This window comes from Manis javanica, chromosome 7 (assembly GCF_040802235.1).
Source record: "Manis javanica isolate MJ-LG chromosome 7, MJ_LKY, whole genome shotgun sequence".
Classification (NCBI taxonomy): Eukaryota; Metazoa; Chordata; class Mammalia; order Pholidota; family Manidae; genus Manis; species Manis javanica.
Genome location: NC_133162.1, coordinates 5,181,874 through 5,205,574, shown reverse-complemented (window position 1 = coordinate 5,205,574; position 23,701 = coordinate 5,181,874). Strand labels below are relative to the sequence as shown.

The window sequence follows — 23,701 nt, the reverse complement described above, 5'->3', positions numbered from 1 at the left end:
AAACCAACCCTAGGAGGAGGAGATCCCTGCAGCCATTCTGCTTACTCTTTCAAAGCAGGGTGATTTTCCAAAGTAGATAACAGAGAATCTGGGGCATTTCATACTCAATATAATTTTTCGAAGTACGCATTTCAGTAAACTAACTTCACTCCAAATAATTCTGAGTGCCAACTTTTGTAGTCGGCCAGGGTTTGTTTAATTAGCGTATCAAGTAAAATTTGAATTGTATTGACAAAAACTGGAGTTGTGATAACAAACAGTAATTGCTGACTCTTTATCTTATCGGGGAAATCAAAAGTGTCTATTGGATTACAGTGACTATTATACTGCTCTGTGAACTCACCAAGATAATTCTTTTGAGGGTGATTAAATGTAATCATGAAACCGTATATATGAGAAAGCAAACAGATGGATAAACAACCAAAGTAATTATCAGCTGTACATTTACGTCTTTCCATCACAGTATTTCAGGGCCCCGCTGGTCCAAAGTGATCTGTCGGGTCATTGTCTGGAAGGACATTCTTCCTAATATTGCTGGATTGGTTTATCTGCCCTGGGATCTGACCAGAGGGTATTTCAGCTGTTTAACCTCCCAGAAGCTGTTTAGAGCTCCATATTTTTATTGGCATCTAGCGGACAGAAAGGAAGAGAAAGTTTGATGTTATGTATTCTGTGGTTATGAAAGGAGATGCAGTTCTCTATGGAGAAGCCCCGCAAGCAGATCAATGAGATTACGTTTTATGGATAGATTGCACATACCTAAATCCTGATGAAGTTTTTCGCTTTATGGTGTTGGTTTTGACTTCAGTTATCCTTTAAAACACAAATCAGAACTGAGTCCATCAACCTAACAGCAACAAAAAAATCTGGCAACATTATAGTTAGGCTGAATTTTTTGTGGATTTTACCAGTCCGAGTAGGGTATAATTGCTTTCCCTGGAGAACTTTCTCCTTTCTCAACCAGACTTTGTGAGTGGGATGCTAAGAGTTTAAAATCCCACACGCAGATGTTACCGGTGGTCCTCTGTGAGTCTTTTGAGCTGCTTTGTTTTGAGTGTCTGGGGTGAGGATGGGGACTTGCTGAGGAGGCTGCTGGGTGTGCTCTGTGCTCTGTGAGGTTTGCTCACCGTCCCAGTTCCTCCCGAATCCTCAGTATTGGGCATGGGGGAAGGAGGCTCAGCCGCTATCCTTAGTTTTCCAGTGGAATGAAGCTCGCTTTTGGTTTCAGATTGAGACCGTGCACTGGATTCATATGCAAGCAGGTTGCCTGATGTCACAGTGGAAATAAATATTGAAAGGCCTCCACGCATTAGAATGGAAGAATAATGCGATAACCTGCTTCTTAGTTCTGATCTACAGAGGTTGCCTTAATGGAATGAGCTGGCCTCCAGGGATCAACCATCTCCGAGAACCTGGGGCCTGTGATGAGGCAAAGAAATATCACCCTGCTTGTTTTTACTGTAAATACATTCAGCATTACGAAAATTCATTAAAAGATAACCATAATCTGCCCTTTTGGGAAGCTTATAATGGAAAAATGGGGGGATAGCTGATGATTCCTCTGTCTGGGTACTTACTTACAAAGCGTTTCTTTCCAGAAAATATTTAAATAGATTATGTGTTTCACAGTCTTAATGTAATAAGCTCTTTTAGTTTGCATGAGCGCTTGTGATTTTAATTACTATCCTAAAAACTATTGATTTCCTTTCCATCTTATCTAGAAATGATCATTAAAAATAAACAAACAAAAGGTTCAAGATCTTTTTTGAATCTGACTGCCTAACTTGTCTTGAAGGGCTGATTTTTCTGTGGTCAGGAGCACAGACTCTGGAGCCAGCCTGCCTGGGATCAAATCCCAGGCAAGCCAACTCCTGCTTGCCTTAGTTTCTTTCTCTGTAAAATGGAGCTAACGACATAGTGGTCTAGGCATAGGGTTGAGGTGATGCCTAAATGAGTTAGCGTGGGCAAGCACCTACCAGGTAGTGTTTTAAGTTTGCAATGGTTGAATGGATTTTGGCTAAATTCACATATTCATTAAATAATTATCAAGGGCCTACAAAATGGCAGTCACTGGGCCGGGCCCTGGGGTACATATGCGGTGTGGCAAGTGAACCAGTAACCGCAAGGCAGAGTGGTGAATGGTAGGAGGGAGAAAGGACTATCAAGGAAGTCTTCCTGGAAGAAGTGCCCTCATAGTGGGTGATTTGAAGAATAGGTATGAATTAATGAAGGGCAGGTGGGAGCACCACACGTACATGTGCAAGCCCAGGCACACGAATGCATGGGATGTTGAAGTTCAGTCTGGATCAATCTGAGGTTGGGCAGAGGATGGAGTGAAGCGAGCATAAGGGATAGATAAACAGGGAGCTAATTCAGGTTCATAAGCCTTCCTGAGCAATCTGACTTTATCCTCACATCAGTGTGTAGTTATTAAAGGGTTTAAAGCCAGAGAGTAACAGCAGGTTTTGTTCTAGAATGATCCCATGGGCAGTGGTTTGAAGGGTGGAAGGGAGGAAGGGCAGGGGGTAGGTGAGAGGAGGCCGCAGCACTGGTCCAGTTGTGAGATGACGTGGCCTGCACAGGGGGTGCTGAGAGAAGTGATGGGTTTGAGAAATGTTGGGTGACTAATCAGTGTTGTGACTGATAATCGGTCATGGTGGGGCGGGACGAGGGAGTCCTGGCCGGATGGAGAGGTGTGTGGGATGGTGGGCCTGGAGAGGGGTGGACTCTGAGGACGCAGGGCCTTCCCTGTGGCAGACATTCCATTCAGCAAGTCTTTGCTGTGTTATGCGGTGAGCATTAGCTCAGTTTGGAAGGGCTGAGTGTGGGTGTCTCTGAAACCTGGGTATCTGTTGTCTCTGACACTGGGGCAGGATTCGGTGGGGGGATGGGCGGGGGCCTCAGTGGACAGGGTGGGGTCGGAGATTTGGCTGCGAGAGGGAGAGAGGTGGTTGAGTAAGTCTCTGGAGACAGGTGTGTGTGCAGGGTAGCCCTTTGGGACTCGAGATCGGGAGGTTGTGCACCCTGATGACACCGGAGAACTGAGTCTGCCCTTGATCACGCTCCTCTGTTATCAACTGTTGAGTAACAATCACACCAAAATTTAGAGGCTTAAAACAATGTTCATTATCTCTCAGTTCCTGTAGGTCAGGCATGTGGGTGTGGCTTTGCAGGGCCCTCCAGCTCAGGGCTGTATTTAAGGCTGAGGTCATGTCAGGGTTCAACTCAGGTCAGGGCAGCTCACAACATGGCAGTTGATCTTATCAAAGCAGTGGGATTTAAGCATTTACGTAATGAGAGGGACACACACACACACACACACACACACACACACACACACGAAAGAGAGAGAGAGAGAGAGAGAGAGAGAGAAAGGAGCCAGACACACACACACACACACACACACACTAAAGAGAGAGAGAGAGAGAGAGAGAGAGAGAGAGAAAGGAGCCAGACACACACACACACACACACACACACGAAAGAGAGAGAGAGAGAGAAAGGAGCCAGAATCCTTTTGTAACCTAATCATGAGAGTGGCATCCCACCACCTCCTGTGTTCTCTTGTCTGGACATGTGTCACTCGGTCCAGCCCACACTGAGGGAGTGGGGAGGGGACCATGCAGGGCATAGACATCCCGGTGGCCATCCTGGAGGTGTGTCTATCCCATTCTTTTGAGTTTCGTGTCCTGGTGGCTTCAAGCCCTTGGGCTGTTGTGACGCCCAGCACACACCGTGATGATTGTACAGGAATCCCTGTTGGGGTCCTTCGTAGAAAAGATTCAGGCAAACACTGATCTGAATTTCACAAATGCTGTGGTTGAAAGGAAGTTGCCCCCTTTGGAAAAAGAAAAGGTCACATGGTGGAAGATCTCCTGCATTGAGTGGGGTTACCATTTGGGGAGGGGAGTGTAGCCCATCATGAGGCCCAGGTGGAGGCCATTCTTGCCCGAGGTTAGGTCGTGAGTACTTACTGGGCGCACGCCTGTTGTGTCCTGTCCTGCGGGAAGGGAGCTGTAGGGCATGTGGGGAGGGACAGAGACTCTTGGGGACTGAGACACCCCAGGCGCCTTGCCACTGGAGGTTTAAGGGTTGTGGGAGGCCCCAAGGCATGACAGCTGCACCCTACAAGTCCTTGTGCACACTCGCCAAACCATTGAGTGCTTTTGGGCAACTACTCAGCTCTCCTGTTATATGGTAAATAAATAAAACTTTATTTGCAAACACAGTCATCGGGCCGACTGGCCTGCAGGCTGTGGTCGCTGACTCCTGATCTATGGAATGTGTAAATAAAATGCCTCAGATACTTTTCTCTGATGGTCACTGTGTTTTATTATCCATGTTGCAGTTTACACACGGGGCTGGTGGAGATCCTGTGGGCACCTGTGAGAGGTGCTGGGGAGCAGTGGTTGAGGCTTTCCCAACAGGGCCGCTTCTGGACTGGGGGATGTACAAATTGCTTAACTTCTCTGGGTTTGTTTTAAAAATGGAGCTCTCCTTCTTCCCCTCCCTCTCTCCCTCCCCTCTCTCTCTCACTTCCTTTTTGGTCCAGAGCTGGACTTTCTCTTGCCTTGGGAATCTGTAAAAGTTAGATTTTCCTTGGTGACGTTTATTGTACTTTTTTCTCTTTGTCAGTATTTCCACTTCTAAGCTGGTGGCTTAGAAGCAGAGCCTGAGACAAGGATACGCGTCTGCTTGGTTGACTGGGGAGGCTCTCCGGAGAAAGCTGTAGGTAAGGGCAGGACTTGGGAAGAAAGACCTCAGCCTGACTCCAGGGAAGTTCTGCAGTGGGAGAGTGCCTGGGCTTTGAGCGCCCCTGGTCTGGCCTCTTGTGTGCGCTTGTGTCAGTCAGTCCCTGGCTGTGGATCACTCTAGGTATCGCCTCCTAGGAATTTTCTGGCAAGGTGCCTTCCAGGGTAGAAGGCAGCCAGGGGATGATGCCTGGCACCGGGGATGTGGTGTACCTCATAAGGTGCCCGGCCCTGTAGCCCCCTCCCCCACACCCTGCCTCTGTCCACTGTCCTGCCAAACTCTAGGGTGGGGACCATCCAGCATCTGAGGGTCCTTCACCCTTGGCCAGTGTGCAGGGGAACCCCCTGGACTTGATGAGAAGGTGCCATAGAATACCCTGCTCCCTAAGTGCAGAGAAGGGTATTCCATATGACCAGAAATGAAAAAAAAAATCTTTAATCTTGAAGGCAGAGTTTTTGTTCTGGCTGGATTGTCAAATAGTGAACGTAATCCCATGTAGATTATGTTAATTTTTATGTGCTCTCTAGGAAAATGAATGTAGTGATGAAAACATCCTTTAAACCTGGACTAGCTAAGCCGTGCATCGGGTCTTCCTGTGGCCCCGGAGGCACATGCCCGTCCAGTCCTGGAGGCGAATGGCAGCTCTGCACCTGGTGGTTTGCTCTTGGTCGGCCCGGGAGGCTGCTCCTTGGAAGCTTCTGGCAGTGTGCTGACTGGTGTCGGTGTGGCCGTGCACAAAGGGGTCATCAGCAAACGTCTGTGATGTGTTGCATGACCATGGCAGTCTTTCATTGAGTGTGAAAAGTCAGGGTGCTTTGATGTTGTTCCCAGGTTCACTTGGTAAAGTTCCGCTTCACAGGCTAGGTAGGACGCCTGCTGGACAGGGCCACCACACCACATTGTTTTTAAAAACAGCTTTATTAAGCTATTACGCATTTACCATGCAGTTCACCCATTGAAGTGTGCATTTCAATGGCTTTAGCATATTACATTGTGAATGTTTGAAAGTTACTGTGAGATGTATGTACTGAACTTCCTTCCTGGCAGTGGGCTCAGGGATGGTGTGCGGGAGGAGGGCCTCTTGGCTGGAGGTGGAGTGGAGAGAGTCCAGCGCTGCAGCCAAGGGCAGGCGCCTGGACCACACTCCTCTTTCCAGGGGGTGCGGCCTCTTTAAAACCCGGGACTTTTGTGGTCCAGCGGTTAGTTACCACCGACTCCCAGCTTCCCCACCCTGCAAGTGCGTCTGAGCTGGTCCGGCCCTGTGGACTTGATTTTCCATACTCTCTCCCTCACAAGGGGCCCTTGTCCCTGAACATTCTGCTGAGGGAGGTGTGTGCTGGGTGCCTCGTGCCCGGTCACCTGACCCCCTGAGCAGCTGAGGAGCTGCTGGAGCCACAAGGCAGGCGGTCCGCGCTCCGCAGCAGGCTGGGCCTTCAGAACCCCTCACTCCCCGAGGCTTCCCTCCCTGCCCCTCCTCCCCTCCCGGACTCCTCTCCTCTTTGTGACTGCCCTTTCTCCTTTGCCCCCTGGAACTCTGAGCCCCCTTTACGAGGTGGTGGTGCAGGTCCTGGTGGGGAGGGAGGGCTTTCCTTACTGGGGGCTCCAGGCCCAGCCGCCTGCCCGGGCCCTTGTCCTTCTCTGCACTTGTTTTGTTTGCTGACCAGTCCCAGTTGAGTCCTGAAGGCACAGGCTGTGCATGTGCTGTGTCCTGGGCCCTGGGGGACACAGGGCTGACAGCCCCCTGCTCTTATTCTCACATAGCCCTCTCTTTGTGCAGGAGGTGGGGGCTTCAGGATGGCCCCTGAGCACTGCAGGGCCTTTGAGAATTACAGAAAGGTGCCCCATTGGGGCAGACATACTGCATGGCAAACACGAGGTGGGTTTCAGCTTCTTGCCCTGTGGGCCCTGACCTTTGTGCAGTCAGCTTTCAGGTGCACATGGCAGGTCTAAGTGGGTAGGTGGGGGAGGGATATTCTTAGGAGGGGATCCATCCTTGGGACCCCTCTGGTGCCCAGGCATTGGCAGCTCCCGTTTTTTTTCAGAGGAGCAGGACAGCAGGGGTGTGTGGATGGCTCTCTTTCTGTGACCATGCTCCTAGAGCACAGGGTGTTAGATGTCCTTTTCCTGCAATAACTATAAATTCATGTTAGACAGGAAAATGTAGGGGTTTGACTGATGCAGGAAGGATCTGGAGGGGAAAAGTATCACTACAGAATATTTCACCTAAAAAGGACTTGGTGACAAGCTTTGCTTGTGACAGTCCTTGTGTCACATTAGATGATATTTCATGTGACTTGACATCTTTCCACCTGGTTTTATGAGCGCTGTTCAGGGAGTGCCAGAGGGACGGTCTTCAGCAAGAGCCGCGCCCAGCTGCCAGTGGTGGGGGCGGCACGCCCTCTGAATGGGCCTGGGAGGTTTGTAGCAGTTTGCCTGGGCCGCACATGCCGGAGGCAGATGCCTGGCTCCAAACCCCGATGCTCCTGCCTTCAGACCAGCGACCGAGCAGGCAGCTCTCAGCCTCTGTTTCCTTACCTGTGAAATGGGAATACTAACACTAATACCTCCCTTATAGAGTTTTATGATTGTTATATTAGACAATCCCAGAGGAGAAAGCAACAGTGTTGTTCCATGGTCAGGGTTGAGCGTCTCATTATACTTTTCACCAGCTGTGCCATTGGAGACCTGGCTCCTAATTAGAGTTATATTGGTCATCTGTATCAGTCCTGTCTCCTCTTTGGGCCAGAGGGATGTAGTTTGGCATTGTGAGCTCCCCTGGGGGGTAGGAATCTTGTCTGGGTAGTCCCCACCTGTCTCTCATGCTCCCCTGGAGTGTTGGGTGGTTCATGCTCCTTGTTTGTGGAACTGGGTGGGCTGACAGCCTAGCGGCTCTTGCCTGTGGGATAAGTGTGGCCAGATGTGACCTGAAAAGGCAGTTTCTCCTCTAGCCTGGGGTTCCCTTCATGGGATTCGTGGGATTGCTTTTGATGTCTCAAGGGCTTTCTGGAGAAAAGGATGCGGGGCCTTTGACACTGTCCACGATTGACAGTCCCTTTGAAGCAAAGGGGAGCTGGTTATGGAAAAGGCACTCTGTGGCCCTTGTTTGTGAAATAGCAGCATAATTGCCCTTTGTTTGCGAGGCTCATAGCAGCCAGGGAGGCCTGTTCTGCCAGCCAGAGGTCACATGATGCCAACAGCTAGTGGTGCAGCCCGGCCTCTTTCCCCTGCTCTTTGCTTATATGCAGAAATGAGGACACTGTTAGGACCTGCATCACAGGGCTAGTGTGGGATGAACTGAGGAATGGAAGGTCTTTAGTGGAGTGTCTGGACTTAGGGGGTTCAGAATGAGTTAGCTGTGATTATTACCATGAGTTGGTGTTTTGGTGATGAAGATGGTGGAGGTGGTGGTGATGGTGGTGAGCTTTTTCACTGAACACCTTTGTGGCAAAGACCCGAGGGGAACAGTGTGAGCAGGATATTTCTCATGTGTGGTTGGGATTTTTTCCCAGGAGATTGTTTTGGTCAAGAAAATACTTTTCCCTGTGTTTGGAGGGTACTGTGGCTTCTCAGTGGTCAGCCACAGCATCATTCCAGAGCTCTCTGCGGGCTAGATAGATGGAGCAACGGGGAATTGTAGGAAATGAGTATTTTCTGATGTCAAATTGGGGGGTGTTTTAAAAGATGAAAAAAATGAAACAAGCTAATACCAGAGAGATTTTTGCCCAGTGCATTAAAGAAAGCCGTGAGTGACTCCTGTCTGTTTAGAGTCTTGGAGGACACGCTGTTGTGTGCGTTTCCCGGGAGGGCCTGACTCTCTCCTGGCTTCCCTTTTTCCTCTTCTGTTTTTATCTGGTTCAGCTGCAACTCTGTAAGCAAGCAAATAGGTTTTTATAGCCTTGCTAAGTATTTCTCATCTCTTGGTAAGTATTTCTACCATGGCGCAAAGCAATTTTATTATGTGACGCTGTATTTTTATAGTCAATTGAAATGACTGTTAGAAGATGACACAGGTCGTCAGGCTCTGTAGCTCTGCCGGAGGAACACTGTCCTTGCAGAGTGGGGCAGTCGCATCCTAGAAAGAGAAACCTTCTTGGAAGTCAGAGCCCGAGGCACAGCCTGGGACCTGTGCAGTCATACAGGACCCTGCATTTATTTCTGTTCCTGTTTCTTTTTTTTATTGTGGTCAGACATATGTAACGTACATTTTAACCCTTTTTAGGTGTACTATTGGGTGGCATTCGGTACATTCACATTGTTGGGAAGCCATCACCACCATCCATCTCCAGAATTTTTTCATCTTGCAAAACTGACACTGTACCCCTTAAACACTAGCTCCCCACCGTGTCTTCTTGCCGCAGAAACCACCATTCTCCTGCCTGTGAGTTTGACCCTGCTGGGTACCTCGTATGCGTGGGGTCATCTTGAAATTTTTGTTTTTGAACCAGAGACTGCACTTTCATTTGCACTGGGCCCTGAAAATGTTGTTCAGGGCTGGGTGTTCTGTGGGTGCCCGGCCACGCTGGGTGTTCTCTGGGTGCCCAGCCACGCTCAGGAGCATGAAGGTCTGGCCAGGCATGGATTAGCAACCTCATAAGGAAGGGAGAGGCTCGTGCGGCCCCAGCCTAAAAGCAATTCCTGGCAGCTGGGCTGCTTAGCGTTTGGACCAGTGAACAGGAAAGCAGAATAAGACTCTCCCCGTGTCCACTGGTTTGTTAAATGCCTAGTCTTAGATCTGTATTCATGTCTGGGTGTCCAGGATACATGGTGACTGTGCGCAGAGGCTGTGGCCTTCTCTGTGAAGGGTGCATATCTGCAAATCCTCCTCTCACTTAACGCACACAGTCTTCTCCCATCTTTGGGCTCTGTCCACGGAAGGCAAATTTGTTAAGTAATTAACTAAGGAAAGATTTGTCTTGTGTCCTCTGGGAACACGTGCTGCACGTGAGATGGCTCCAACAGGAGTGCTGGAGGCAGAGCTCCAGGAAGGCCCTCCAGTCAGACTCATCCACACACGTGATAAAACAGATCTGCGAGGCAGGTGGCCCAGGTCTGGCCCAAGTAAGGACCCTGACTCCCACCTTCCGGGCTGTGCTTGGGATGGGCACATGGAAATGTCCCCTCTCCCCATGAAGCGCAAATGGGCCAGGCTGTGACTGTCCACGGTTGCTTCTCCGCTCTGGGAACAAGAGGGCTGTGTCTGGGAGGCCCGGCCGAGGGATTGCTCGTTCGTAGTTAGCATCCGGAGTGGGCAAAGACGTCCGAGCAGGCGTCTCCCTTCCGGCGCGGCCGTCTGTGGGGATTTCTGGAAGGCTGGCACTGCCCCGGAGAGGGAGTGTATGCAGGCTCTGCACTGCAGGCTCCAGAGTGGCTTGTGTTGCTGAGGCCCGCACACCATGTCTCCGCTTTGCCTGCTCTTTGAAATGACTGGACCCTGGCCTGGTCCAGCCTAGCTTAAGTGAGAAAAGACGGCCGGGGCCGGGAGAGGAGGGCAGGCAGCAGGGGGGAGGGGCAGGCGATGAGGCGCGGCGGGATGACGGCAGGATGTTGGTGGTTCTGCTTTGCACATGCATTGCAGCCAGACGGAGGCAGGCGCTCACCTGCACATGAACCCTTCCCACGTGTACACTGCGTGTGTCGCGCACATGCCAGGGGTTAGCCCGCGGGGTAGGCCTTCACCTGCGCAGCCGTTCCCTTCCTTATTGTCACCCGTTTCCCAGCGAGGGAAACAGAGCCTCACAGAGCTGGGTTCCTTGCCTAAGGGCACAGAGCGGGGTTTGGAATTGAGCCTGTTTTATGAGCCCAGAGTCCAAGCGTCCTGCTCAGAGGGAGTGGCTGGTCTGGTCTGCAGAGGCCAAGGGCCTGGGACCTGATGCCCGAGAGGCAGCTTGGCAGATAGGACTGTGCCCCCAGGGCATGGGCAGGAGGTGTCCTGGGGAGCCCGGGAGGGCCTGGGGCAGGTGCGTCATGCAGGCACATCTGTCTTCCTGCTGCGTCATCGGTGACATGGGGCAATAGTGTGGACTGCTGTGTTGACCAGTGCTCAAGGAGGTCCAGGTCAGCCCAGAGGGAGGAGACAAAGTGCTTTGTAACCGGAGATGTCTGGCTGCTGGCCCTCCTGGCAGCTGGGTGTAGATTAGACTGCAGGGCGGGCTCCCTCCAGCGCTGTGGAGGCTCCTTCAAGAACACCCGCCATGCACTCAGCTTTATTGTTTTTCTCAAAGAGGGCTTGATTGCTTTTTAATCTTCAATTTTATTTTTGATCAAAGCTAAATGTAACATGCAGGAGGAGGAGTTTGAAATGTTTGCTTCCTTGGTGCTGAGTGAGTCTCCCTGAGAATTCCTGCTCTGGAAAGGGTGCCCGCCCTCCAGGCCTGCGGATGCCTGCTGGCCCCTGTCTGCTTCCGGCCACATGTACCTTTCAGAAACAGCGGATGCCACTCATCAAAGCCGATTCCAGTTGGTTCACAAAAAGATTCATGTGAGAAAGTTCACTGTAGCCTTTTTTAAAAATAATAGTTCCAAATGGGAAATACATAAAACAGACAAGAGAAGCACATATAATTCATTGCCTTTGTATCCATGAATTGACCGACTTGACCAGTAATTCTTGGATTCCATTAAATCCAATAATTGACGGAATTAATCTATGGGGACGTAAATTAGTAGTGGTGTCGCTAGAGGAAAGTTGCCTAGAGAGGGCCTGAGAGTGCCTTCTTGAAATTTAACTTAGGGCTCACATGAGATATAGAATTATTCCAAACCCATCGAACTGATTCACCTGACTGTGCCTTTTATTATGTCCTTTAAGATGTACGGGTATGTGACTGTATATATGCAGATGGTACATTTGCTGCATGGGCCATTGCATTAAATTTTCCCTTTCTTAGTAAGGCCTAGGTAGCACTGTCTTCACATAGCACCCCGGGATGTTGCTGCTTTTTTACACTGGTTTCAAACCCTTCGGGTTTCTTGGGGCTTTGGAGGAGCAGGTTGAAGGGGAGTAACAGTTTGTGGGGACCTGGTGGGGAGGCTTTGTTTTTTTGGTACTTAGGTACAATGTGTGCCCCCACGTCCCCGCCCTAACCGATCATGATTGATGAAGGTGTCTAGACTTACAACATGGGAGGATGGGAGAGGGGAGATGATTTGAGATTTACGGCCTGGGAGGAGAAGCAGGCGGGTTTTCAATAGAAGGCTGGAGGAATTTGGGCAGCGGAGTATTGGTGTGCCGGACACATGCACCATGGCCTCCATCCTGATTGTAGCGGCTCTTAGTTCTCTGATTGGTGCAGCTCATTCTCTCCTCTTTGAGGAGGGTTTTGCTCCGCTCAGCTCTCTTCCTGAGGAGGGCCACCGGTGAGTTCAGCCGGGCAGAACCAGGCTCAGAGCCAGGCGGGCCCTTCTCAGCCTTTGCTGCCCCTGTGTCCGTCGCGGTGTGCGGTTTGCTAAGGCCAAGTGGCCACACAAAGCTGTGCTGTATTTCTGGGTATTCAGTGGGACTTCCAGCACATGCCTCCCGGCCGGGCTATCAGAACTGAGAAGCCAGAAGTCTCTGCTAGCTAAGACCCTGCTCTGGGCTGCAGTTTCTAACGTGACATAAACACAAAGCTGCAGTGTTTTCCAATGGATTTGGATTTAAGTAAGGTTCGCCACCTTGATTTCCTGTGTTGACTTGTTCAATGAGTCAGTCCGCATTGTGCCCCTCTGGGTGCCAGGCACTGTTAAGGATGCATGCACAGCTGCAAAAGATGCAGGGCAGGGGTGACAGGAATAGGGCAGCGGAGCAGAGCCGCCCTCCGGTGTTTCAGAGAAACTGCTCGTGGAATGGAAGCTAGGGGAGGGAGGCCCTGGCCTTGGCTACATCTGGTGCATTTACCGGGCACCTTTTACATGATGGGCACGTCCGGCCCTGGAGAGCAGGTGGGCAGTGTTCTGGTGGCACCTTGTCAGGGTGGGCAGAGGGTGCTAGTGAGCTCCCACGAGGGCGCCCTTTGCTCCTGTTGGGTGGGAAGTGATGGGGAAGGTTTTTCTACAGGTGATCGGTGACTTGGAAGAACCAAGCCATATGGAAAGGGGAAAGAAAGGCATTTCTGACAGAAGTAAGCTTTTGGAAAGGGACCTGGGGTGAGGTTGGGGGACTGGGTGACCCTGTGGTTTAGTCACTCTGGAGTTCCTGCTTACAGTTAGACTTTGGCCAGGTTGATTCATGATTATTCATGAATTTCATATAGGTATCACATGGGGCAGCCTCATGCTACAGAACGAATTGTCTGAGACTTTCCCCAGAAGCCCAGTAAGAGGAACTGGGGGATGTGACAGAGACCTGATCATTTAGTGTCACACGTAAACAGGTCTAAGTCTGTTTTTTCCTACTCGCCCCCTTCACCCCTCACCTTCCCCTGTGTGTCCCCAGTGGGGACCAGGCCCCTCTGCTTCTGGAGGGCTCAGGCCTGTGTGTACTTTGGCTGTGCCCTTCAGGGGGAACCCGTTTGACCAGTGGGGGAAGTGCACGTCCTGCCAGGTCCAACAGAAAAAGTGAGCCCTGCATGAAGTCAAACGGGAGGTCCAGCCACGACTGCTGTGCTCCCCACCGGGAGTCTCACTGGGACCAGCTCCTGGCTGTGGAGTGCACTGCGCTCATGCCCTCGTGGCCACCTGCCTGGGGGCGCTGACCTGTGGGAGCCTCTTCTTGCTGGGCAGTGCGGGGGGGCTTGCCTAGCCTCTGGGGTAGGATTGTTGTGAAGTCCACCTAACCTGGGGGGGTCAATGCCAGGCTATTTCCCTAGCATATATTTTCCTAAGTTGCAATAACCTTTTTGCCTTGAAGAATGATTAAAGAGATTAAATCTTTTTCCCCTATCTCGTCTCCACACCTCTTGACGGCTGAGCAGAATGAAATGCAAAAGTAGATAATTTTCAGGTCAGCAAAGTCTTTTCTTATTTGTGGGTGGATTTGCAAAGACTGTCAATAATGAAGTCAGTGGTTTTCTGTCTGAACACTGACTTAATGAAAGACAAAAGTGTTTAAAAGTGGAATCTTATTTTTCCTGTCTTGGAAAAGCAGTAAAGCCAACGCCAATCCCTTCCAGTGTATTTCCCAAGAAACCTGCATGTTTTGGGCATTATGACCTTTTGGACTAGATAGAAGTAAGATAGTTGCAGGCTAGTCATGATAAGGCAGGGAGTGATATTTTATTCAGAAGAAAGATATTAAAATATCTTTGAATTGTGTCCATCGATTCAATTTGAATTTGAGAAGACTCTCTTACATATTTCTTTTCACACTCTTATCTTCACCATCCTTCCCACCTGTTTCCACCCAAAAGGCAGAAAGAAATATTGAATAACAAATGACAGCTCCTTTATCTTACTGTGCCCCTGCTCCGTTTTTTAATTATTTAGATGAGTTTCTTGATTCTAATAATCCCAACAATGCATGAAATCCTGCCTCAGGGGATTTTATGGGCAGGGAAACAATCTCTCCATTCCTAAGAAACAAAAATAACCCAAAAGAAGTAACTTTGTCAATTTGAAAGTGGCCTCCTTTTTAGAAAGGTGGGAATTCCATCAGACACACTTGTGTTCTTTGACCTTGAGCCCATCACCCCTAGCTTCTCCCTGTTCCTGCCGCTTTGAACCTGATCTGTTTAGTCAGGTAGGGGAGGCTGCTACACCCACCGGGAGCTTACCTGTGGAGCCACTGAGTATTTCACAGCTCATAGTAACAGGAAATGCTAAATCCGTTGGGAACTTCTCTCATTGACTCTAACAGCCTTTCCTTTATTCATTACATCTTTTTAAATTAGTTTGGTAAAATATACATAACACATATTTTCCATTTTAACCACCTTAGGTATCTGGTTCTGTGGCATATAGTTTATTCACATTCCCGTGCAGCCATCACCACCATCCATCTCTCCGACGTTTCCATCTTCCCCAGATGAAACACTCCATCTGTGAAACGCTAATTCCCTACTCCCTGTCTGCCCCCAGCCCATGAAAACTGGCATTCTACTTTTTGTCTCTATTAATTTGACTACCCTAGAAACCTCATATATATTAAGTGGAATTATAGATACCATATCTCCCTTTTTGTGTCTGGCTTATGTCATTAGCATCACGTCCTCAAGGTTTCTCCATGTTGTAGCAGGTGTCAGAACTTACTCCCTTTTTAAAGCTGAATAATATTCCATTATATGGATAGACCACATTTTGCTTATCTGTTCATCCCTCTACAGACATCTGGGGTGCTTCCACATTTTAGCAGTGTGAATAATGCTGCTGTGAACATGGATGCACAAATATGTGTTCCAGTCCCTGCTGTTAGTTCTCTTGGCTATATACCCACAAGTGTAATTGCTGGGGCATACAGTAATTCTAAGTTTAGTTTTTGGAAGAACAGCTGAACTGTTTTCTGCAGTGGCTGAAGCATTTTACTTTCCCACCAGCAGTATGTTACAAGGTTTCCAGTTTCTCTACATTTTCACCACCACTTGTTATTTTCTACTTTTTTCTCGTAATAGCCATCCTAGTGAGTGGGAAATGGTATTTCATTATGGTTTCTGCTCTGACTCATGATGTGGAGCATCATCATGTGCTTTTTGGCCATATATGTATCTTCTTTGGAGAAATACTCAAGTCCTTTGCCCATTTTTTAATTACATTACTTGTTTTTGTTGTAGTTCTAGAGTTGTAGAAATTCCGTACATATTTTGGTTATCAATTCCTTATCAGATAGATGATTTGCAAACATTTGCTCCCATTCTGAGGGTTGCCCTTTCACTCTGTTGGTAGTTTCCTTTGATGCACAAAAGCTTTTGATTTTGATGATGCCTGACAGCATTTTTTCTTTTGTTGTCTGTGCTTTTGGCATCCTATCCAAGCAATCACTGAAGATCCAACATCCTGAAGTTTTTCTCTTAGGTTTTCTTCCAAGAGTTTTATAATTTAGCTTTTATGTTTAGGTCTTTCATGTATTTAGAGTTAATTTTTGTGGATGGTTCTTGATTATTTTGCCTGTAGATACCCAGTTTTTCCAGCACCATTTGTTGAAAAGCTTGCCCTTTTTCCATCAAATGGTCTTGGCACTTTTGTAAAAATAACTCGACTGTAAATGTAGGAGTCTATTTCTGGGCTCTCTGCTGTATTCCACTGGTATATATGTCTGTATATACTATTCTGTTTTGATTACTGTAGCTTCATAGTAAGTGTTGAAATCAGGAAATGTGAGGCCTTCAACTTTGTCCTTTTTCAAGATTGTTTTGGCTCTTTGTGAGACAGGGACCATGGATGTAGTCAGAGTAGGGTGAGGGCCTCTGGAGGGGGCAGGGCGGGATATTTGCAGTCAGAGCAATGTAACTACATGCAAGGCACCCCCCGACCCCCAAAAACTATGTTAAACATTGAGCTCTAGAATCATTCTTCAGTGAAATCAGTTAATGTTCCCCAGATAAAGAGTAGCACATGTTTTATTATGCTAATCATTTGTAACCATGTGTAAGATTCACTTTAGCATGCTAAAAGGCCCAGACCTATGTGCTGTCTTTCCTCCTTCAGATCTGAAGAGATAATTCTGCAAACTGGGCATCTAACTTAGCTGCAGACCCAGCTGTAGACGGCATGGTAAAGGGCAGGAAGAATTCCATCTTAAAGATAAGATTGCATTTTAACACCCAGAAAGTTTAAGAGGCAAGATTCTTTAGCAAGTAGACAATACCTCGGCCCACCTTGGGGCCTAGGCAGGCAGCCTTTTGATATGCTCCCAGACCCAGGCGCCGGTGTCCCAGAGAGAAATCAAGGCAGGAAATTCCTTACAGTTAAGTTAATTTTTAATATTCAGGGACCACTTAACAAGTCCCCACCCCTAAGTTTTTTCATGTTCTCGAAAAATCCTCAACTGCCTATAAAACCCCCAGACAATGCACCACTACGGACTGTCTTGTCCCCTCCTGGCGTGAGCCGGGACCTCTGTCCCTTCACTGTATCTCTAAATAAAAGCCTGTCCCTTGCTCTCCTACCTTGACTGTGTGTGAAGCTCATTCTTCGGCTCCGCAAACAAGAACCCCGGCATCATCTTGGGTCCCTTGAGCTAGGTTTTTCTATTTCTCGAAAGCTTCACTGGGATTTTGACAGGCATTTCATTGACTGTAGATCTTTTTGGGTAGCATTGACATCTTAACGATATTCCATGAACATGAGATGACTTTCTGTTAATTTTTGTCTTTTAATTTCTTTCAACAATGTTTTTGTTTTTCGTGTGGAAGTCCTTTGCCTCCTTGGTTGTTTACTCCTAAGAATTTTATTCTTTTGTTCATTTTATCTTTCAAAAATATTAGAGACCGCATTTGTAAAGGCATCTTCAGAACCAGCTCTAAACCTCCTTCCTCCGTTCCCCTCTCCTTTCCTCTTCCTTTCCCTTTCCGTATCCTTCCTTCCATCAACTTTCAGATGCTTGGCAACAGCGAGACTCTGGTGGCAGAAGCAATGGTCTTTGCTCTGTGGCTTAGGGCCCCCCTCAGTCGTCGGCCCCTAAACCAGAGAGGTGGAAAGAGTGGGCCGCACATCGTGGAAGCTGGTGATGGTGTGGGCGCCAGGCTTTCCTTGATGATAGAATTTAAGAAACCCAGTGTTGTGGATGTTACACAAACCTTGCATGTCTGGAATTACCGACCCGAGTTCTGTGTAAGGAACGGGAAATCCGTTAGCGTAGCAGTTTAGACATGAGTGGACTTCAGGAATGCACACATGAGTTTGCCTGTCAGAGAAGTCCAGCTGGATGTTGTGATGGGCAGGAGAGCCTCAGCTTGGATATGTGGTGGGGCTGGGGGGCTGGTCTGTGCCCATAATCCAGTTCAAAGGGTGTATGTAATCTGATTCTTTCTGCACCGTATTCCCTGAATGGGTCCAGTGTGTGGAGGGGTTGTTCCTTAGGGATCAGGCTGTGGGGGGGACTGCTCCCTGGGGCTGCATGAGGCTCAGTTTATCTTTCTACCAGCTCATCACTAATGCAGCGCTGGACCAGAGTGGGAGCCAGGGTGTTAGGAAATACTGAGCAGTTGTTGGCATGGAGTGGCACATGTGAGGGTTTTTTGAAACTCAGGGACAGCAGGTGGATGGCCCTTTAGAATGAAGCCCTGTAGGGGTCGCAGGCAGGGCTCTGCTCCCATCCTTCTAAGGACATGGTCTGTATTTTCCCGAGTTGTACAGAGATGCATGCTGTTGACCTTTTTTCCAGCTGAAGACAAGACAAAGGGAATGAGATCACAAACAGAGCAACTAATTTTCACAAATTGACTTTTTAAAAGAATTAATTAACTTCTAAATTGCTGCTTGGACTTCTGAAGTGTGTTTCAAGGGGACACTGTGTGGGTTAGAGAAACTTCGAGCTGAGCAGATTTTGAGAAATAATGTGTGGTCAAGCCCACACCTTTGATACTTACAGGAGGCTTTGAACCTGAGCACCGAGGGCAAGCCAGCTCATTAGATGGGAGAGACCTGCAGCAGAGCTGGGAAAGCGAATGCTGTGTCTCGCTTCTTATTGATTAACCAAGTCTCAGCGTTAGGTGTTTCTCCAGAGGGCTGCATCATTTTGAAGAGGAACAAATGACATATTTCTTGCTTTCAAACACTCTTGCCAACCTACAAGAAGGAATGCTTTGTGATCTGGTTAAATGCAGTGAATTTTATTGAGTTGCCTGCAAGGCATGGTGTTAGCTACTGTGGGAAATCCAGTGATTTTAGTAAATGTTTACTTCCCTCAAGAACTTTGGTCTGGAGGGAAGGACAGACATTTAAATCAGCAAGCCTCCAAGGCCTGGGGGATGTCTTCGAGCTTATATATAGGAAAGTTGGGGAGCGAGTAATTAACTCAGGTATACCTGTAGCTTTTTATGGTCAGGGTGGGTGGAAAGTCAGAATTCAGGAAGGATCTGGGGAAGGATATGAAATTACAAGTGCGCCTTGTAGATAAGGGATCTTCAGAAGCAGGCAGAAGAGCGCCATTTGTAGCAGCAGAAGCAGTTTTGAGAAGGCTTGGGGGGGAATTGGGGGTCGGGGGGTGATGAGATTTAGAGGCACGTTGAAGTCACATGCCACAGGCCTTTGCACGTCATGCCGGAGAAGCTAGTCATTATTCAGGAAACCAAGGGAAGTGCACAGGTTTTTGGAGATTTCAAGAAGGTAACTCTCAGGATAGAGAGAAGAAAAGAGTTTATACAGGGAGATCAGCTGAAATATTATTTTTCATCTCGGTGAGATGCGGTGAAGGCTCGGGCCAGGCAGTGTGGGCTGGTGGAGGTAGTCTGGAAGGGACACCATGCGGTCCCAGGGGTGTGTCACCTCCAATCATGACTCCTGTAGGGTGTGTGTTTCCTCTGACTAATAGGTTGATGGGTTGTAGGGGTTTTTCCCCCTAATGTCAGAGAGTCACGCTGGTTTTGTTGTTTTTTTCCTGAACAGAAGTTGAATTTCATCAAATGCTTTTTCTGTACCAGTTGGGATGGTCTTAGGACTTTTCATCCTTTACTGTGATAATGTGATGAATTACATTGTTTGGTTTTTGGATGTTACACAGACCTTGCATGTCTGGAATTACCGACCCGAGTTCTGTGTAAGGAACGGGCAGTCCATTAGCGTGGCAGTTGAGACATGAGTGGACTTCAGGAATGCGCACATGTGTTTGCCTGTCAGAGAAGTCCAGCTGGCTGTTGTGATGGGCAGGAGAGCCCACGGGGTGGTCTGAGGCCCACAGAGGGCTGAGCAAGAAGCCGTGCAGGCTGGTTGCTGGCCCTGTGCAGCCCCTCCACAGGCTGTTCATACATGAGCAGACTCCAGGCTACCGTAAACCCTGATGCAGGAAATGGGAAAACTTGATATCCAATCCCTAGCACTGTTGTGACGATTACATTATCCTGAACTTATGCAACTCTTAGCCCACTGCCTAGTCCACAGAACATACCCAGTACATGTGAGCCAGAAGCGTCAGCACTGTCACCACCACCAGCACCGTCACTGTCGCTGTCGCCACTGTCATCACCCGTGGTATGCCTGTGTCCCACCATCAGCAGGATGGTAGCTCCATCTGTAGCATCCTCACTGTCAGGGTTATTAATACCATTGGTGCACCTGGGGGCCCTTCTCTCATTGATGCACCATAGTTCCTATGCTACATCCCCAGGCAGCCGTTGTTAGGATGCTTAGGAGATTGAACCCGGGTGATGACTTTGACTGTTCATGTCTCTGATGCGTGTAAGCTAAGTGGGGCACAGGTCAGAGTGTTAATTTTTTAATTTTGGGAGAAAAGATCCCTGGGCTTACTCACTTTGGGCTGCTGCCAGCTTTTCCAGAAAAAGAGAAAACCACCATCCTTTTCACATGAGCCACATGTCAAGCTTCTGCACTGGACTCTGTGCTCCAGGACTGAGATATTCATGTGGATTTACATATATACCCAGTGACACATCTATAGCTGGGCAAATGGATGTGAGCAGAAGGACTGTGTTAGCATATAGCCCACCAGTCAGAGGGAGGTGAGTCCAGAGGTGTGAATGGGTACAGAGGACCATGTTCTCTTGTGGATTTGTTCCCAGACCTTAACAGATCAGAAAAATAAAGAAGACAAATTGGGCCACTTGCAAAAAGGCTGCCATCTTTGTGCTTCTCTCAAGTAAAGGCATTTTTAATCCCAGTTGACATCGGTCCCTGTCGTCCTTCATACAGGAGAAGATGCTTCTGTTCTCTCGTGTCTCTGCTCTTACCTCTGGGAACAGGCAGCGTTGAAAGGTCCGATGACTCTAAGGAATCGTCTTTTACACTGAATAACTTTGGGTTTATCGAGGAACAGTTCACTGCATTGTCTGCATTTTTCTATCACCCAAGATTTGGGGAAATTTGGCCCCAGATTGGTAAGACTCAGATGCCTGCCGCTGGGACCCTGGCTCCAGCTGCCTTCAGCCGTGAGTCAGTGACCGCAATCTCCATACTGCAGTGTTCTCTGCACAGGCCCTGTACATTGTTCCTACGGCTGCTGTAACAAATCACCACACATTTGGGGCTTAAAAACAATGCAAATGTATAATCTTAACTGTTCTGGAGGTCAGAAGTCCTAAAGTCAAGGGTGGGCAGGGCTGTGTTCCTTCTGGAGGCTCTGAGGACGGTCTGTTTCCTTGTCTTTTCCAGTTTCTAGGGGCTGCCTGCATTCTGTGGCTCGCGACCCCTTCCTTATAGCACTACGACCTCTGCTTTCGTGGTCACATCTTCTTCTCTCTGACTTGGACCCTCCTGTCTCCTGCTGTTATGGGACCTTGTGAGGACATAGCGCCCACTGGAGAATCCAAGATTAGCAACCCCAGCTCAGGGTCCTGAACCATTGCATCTGCACGGGCCCCTTTGCCACATTAGGAAAAATGCAACAGGTTACGGATTCAGACGTGGATGTCTTTGGGGGCCATTATTCTGTCTGCCATACTGTCTGCTCTCTCCCACTCCCTTGTTCAATAATCTTATGTAGTTGAGTCTTTCAATTCGCCTTTAAATATGGGATTGTTGAAGGTGCAATACTGAGCATAGAGGCAGAGGCTGGACAGCCGTATGGTGGTGGACAGCTATACGTTGGTCCTCTCTCTGCCATGCCAGGGGGGCCAGTGCATAAACCCTTGCAGGCTTTTTTTCCCTTCACCTATAAAATCAGGGTTCTTTAAGGCTCATTTCATAGTTCAGATTTGAAGTTCCTTTGTTCACGTATGAGATTTTCACATGTGCCTTTGTCTGCCTACTTCAGAGATGGAGGGGGCACGTATTTAAAGGTTTTTATGTGTGCCATTACAAATTCATGTAGCCCAAATGTGTTTAGACTGGATGTGTTCATTTTATTTTTAATTATTTTTGATGTGTTTATTTTCTTCACATCTGTAACAAATAGGCATGCAGGCAGGAGTGCTGTTAAGAACTGTGATAAATGGACGTATGGTTTCTCAAGGCTCAGGAATATGGTCATGCTAATCTGAGGAGGCTGGCATATGCTCCAAGCTTCCTTCACCTAATGCGGTTGTTTCTTGTTAAACATTCGCCATAAAATGCTAAATAAACTTAACTTCTGGTAACCATTTATGTATTGAGGACATTTAAGTTTTATGAATTTTGGTAAAAATATAGGAAAATATCTGCAAAAATGGAATTGTATATAATGTGTGCGCTTTTTGATATTTTAGAGTTTTTGTCAGTGTGATAGTCCACTTGGCTTTGGCTTTTTAAAAAAGGATTCTGGTAGCAATAGAAATTTTTATTGCAATAAAAACAAAATACTTCCAACCATAGGAAGAGCTTCTGCCAGTCACCGAGTGCTCACTGCGGGCCACCCCTGCACCAGATTGTTAAATCCCTCAGTGGTATTCGGTGTAGGACACAAACGCACAAAGTCTGTGAGGTAGGGGTCAATATCGTCGTTTTACAGATGGGAAGGCTGGGGAGAGGCTAGGTCACTTGCTGGGGGTCCCTCAGGTGTTCAGGGGTCAAGGTGTCACTTTGCCCGTTTTGTTCTGGCTCCGGAGACCGTGGACCTGAAGACCAGGGGCTGTGTGGCCCTGAGGGTCTGGGCACCCTCACAGCTGCAGACAGCTCAGCCATGAAGCCTGCGCCAGACGTGTGCTGGGGGTCTGCATGTTTGAGAAAGGGGTTGAAAGAGCAAACAAATACCTGGACCGGGCTTCCTGGAAGAGGTGGCATGCGGTGGGAAGGATGGCGGGTGGGGGGTAAGTTGGTACACACACGTGTGGGGTGGGCTGGCTTCTTTCTCCCAGGGAGAGGTGGAGACAGGCTTCCGGGGTGGGTGGCTGGAAGGAAGGAGAGGTGCGGTGGTCTGGTGGTGCGGGCCCGCCATGCTGGTGGGAGGAGCTTGCACTGCCAGGATCAAGGAGAAGTTTAGAGATGGGCACAGAGAAGGTGCGACGTAAGGTTAGCGTCTGCAGCGTGTTGAGGATGGATGTGTGAGGCACTGATCAGGCGTTTGAAGATGAGTTTGTACATAGAGTATGGTTTCTTTTTAGGTAGAATCCATTGGGAAGGAGGAACATCATTGCATCATTGTTATTTGTTCAACTGACAGTGGGCTAATTTGATGTTTTTGGTGTCTTAAGCATTTTGTAACGTCCTTTTTTCATGGTGACAGCTGTCTTCATCTTACAATGCCTGACAAAAGTGTGGTCTGACTTTAATGGTATGACTTTTTTAGGTGCTTATCAAGGAGGGTTAGGAACTGCTTTATATCAGGATAAACTTTCGGGATTTTGGAGTTTGATGAGTGCCCATTTTAAGGATTCTTAATGTTGGACATATTTTTGCCTTGTTTGATTGCAATGTAGGTTTTTGACTTAACATTGACGTTAGTTATGTGATGATTTTTAAAATCAATGTGGTTTTCAAAGAATATCCAGTCCATGTGTAATTGATTTGCAGGTAGGGAAAAGTCATCGAATGAGAAAATCTATTATTGGAAATATAAGATGGTATATGAAATGATCATTAAAATGTCTATAGTATCCTCAGTCTTCCCGTTATAAACATTATTCATTCATAAGAAGGAATAACGCATGGTATGACATGCCTGAAAACATCACATTAAGTGGAAGCAGCCAGACGCAAAAGCACCGTAGGGTAGGAGTGCGTTTACATGGGGCTGCTGGTGGCGAATCCAGAGGACGGAAAGCGGGGCTGGTTGTCAGGGGCTGGGGTGGATCGATGGGGGAATGGGGAGTGTTGCCTAAGGGGCTTGGGGTTTCTATTTGCAGTGAGGAAAAAGTTTTGGAATTTGATGGTTGTGATGGTAACACACCATTGAGAATGTCATGGCATCGTACACTTACACATGGTTAAAAAGGCAAATTTCACATCATACATACTTCACCACAAAAAGTTCACTGGTAGCGGTGTGGTCTTCTGGGCGGCAATGAGTGTC

At 48.2% G+C, this 23,701-nt stretch overlaps 1 protein-coding gene across 2 annotated transcripts in view; it reads left to right on the top strand.

Moving 5' to 3' along the window:
* DOCK1 (dedicator of cytokinesis 1) overlaps positions 1-23,701 on the top strand; it is a 466,830-nt gene that overhangs the window by 25,647 nt on the left and 417,482 nt on the right. The window lies entirely within an intron of this gene.